This window comes from Myotis brandtii, unplaced genomic scaffold (assembly GCF_000412655.1).
Source record: "Myotis brandtii unplaced genomic scaffold, ASM41265v1 scaffold822, whole genome shotgun sequence".
In the NCBI taxonomy this organism is placed as follows: domain Eukaryota; kingdom Metazoa; phylum Chordata; class Mammalia; order Chiroptera; family Vespertilionidae; genus Myotis; species Myotis brandtii.
The window spans coordinates 808,818-810,911 of record NW_005371333.1 but is presented as its reverse complement, the minus strand read 5'-3'; positions in this window follow the sequence as shown (position 1 = coordinate 810,911).

The following is a 2,094-nucleotide window of genomic DNA, read 5'->3' as shown; positions in this document are numbered from 1 at the left end:
AGAAATAAAGAGTAGAAGAGGAAGATTATAATAATGTCTTCATTAGTGATAAAGACTAAGTTGGAGCACATAGCTTTGCGTGAGAAACCAAACCATCCGCTAACTGAAGCCCAAAGTTATGCACTAAACCCTCCAACCATAGGCAATTCTGGATGCTAGGAGATCAAGCTCCATTAAGGGATGCTTGGTCCTGGAGGAGCAGAGTAGAATTTAAGCTCTCCATAAAGTAGGATGGTTCCCAAAGAGGAGAAAAGTACGAGCCAAGTTTAGTCTTTAGGAATTTACAAATATATGTAATTATTATACAATATATATGTAATGACATTACATATACTATATATAACATATATGTAATTGTAAGTATATATGATGTAGAAATTCAACATAGTATTACTATTATTACAATCTTCAAACCAAAGTATTTTCTAGCCAGGCTGCTTTATATAGGGTATCAGAAGTTTTGCAATGAAATTACATGGCAACGATATGCTTCTCCAATCATAAAATGCATAAAGACTTTCTATTCATAAAATTAAAGCAATGAAAATGTCCCAATCTTACCTTTAAGCCCTCTGACAATATTAAATTTCTAGGGAAAAATTAAAGTTCAAAGAATATCCACTCTTGCAAGTTAAAGCCAAGTGATGCAAATTCCAAATCAAATTCCTTTGACTTTTAAAAATAAATTCCAGCCCAGCCAGCATGGGTCAGTGGCTGAGTGCCGACCTATGAACCAGGAGGTCATGGTTCAATTCCCGATCAGGGCACATGCCTAGGTTGCAGGCTCAGTCCCAGGTAGGGGGGCATGCAGGAGGCACCTGATCAATGATTCTCTCTCATCATTGATGTTTCTATCCCTCTCTCTCCCTCTCTGAAATCAATAAAAATATATTTAAAAAATAAATTTCAAAAGTAATCCTTCCCTATTTATAACTTTGTTCAGTTCAGTCAGAGGGGTTCACTACCCCTGGGGAGAGTTGTATTTTTTCAGTAGCTGCAGCCTGGGAACTGTGAGGATCTCTTAGGGCCTCAGGAATTCTTAAATCAATGTCAAGACTCATCATTCTCACTTCATTTGGACTCTAAAATAGGACTCAGAAAGCAACCCTAACCCCACACTCACCAAATTTAGAATATGAGCAAAAGGCTACCCTTAGAGCAATGATCCACGGTAAGTATCCTGTTCCCTTACACCCCGTGTAAGTGTTGTCAAAGGACATTCTATTGGTATCTGAAAAACAGATGGTAGATGGTAACTATATTTACTTCTTTTTAGGCTGCCAGCCAGTCTACTTTTCTGCAATCCACATCCTTTGAATTTAATTAATAGGAACCACTCAGCAAATGATCAATTTTGTCACTACGAATTTATTAATATGTGGGTCCCAGGGAAAGGAGGACCCACATATTTTTCCTTCTCACCCAACCTATTAGAAATCTTCTAACTTCCAGGTCCCTTTAAGCACTTCCCTCCTGAGATGAGCTTTATTGTTAGTACTGACTCCTAGGTATTCCATGAGGTATTGTGTGCCTGTGTATAATAACGACACATTTCCTTTGCTTCTTGGAATGGTACTAATTTGGCCTAAAAAAACAAAAACCCTGCCTTCTAAAAAAAGATGTCACCTTAGGGTCATATTTGTTGCTGCTGAAAAAGCACCCTCAGAATTTCTGAACAGAAGTTGCTATTGAGGCTGCTGGAGCGGGTGCCCCTGAGGTCCTAGTGACAGCTGGTGCCTCAGCCTCTTGGTCTTCTAAAATCTAGACACTCTTCTGCTTCTTTTCCCTCCTACAAATCCCTTGGGCACTGTGGTCTCCACATGCCCAGCTACAATAATTATCATTCTGAAACTTGCCCAAACATTTTTTTCCCTACTATTTTCATTTTATATGATTGAGCCTTTGGACCAGACACAAATTTAAGGTCAGTGCTTCACAGTTTCAACCTGTGCCCTGAATGCACAATGGCATGCCACTTACTACCACCTGAGGCAAAAGACCTTAAGCCTTAGCCACAAGATATTTTAACACCTAAAAGCTAGACACTTCCTAGTGTTCTGTGGCTCCTGTGTAACCTTGCTGACTTGCCTATAC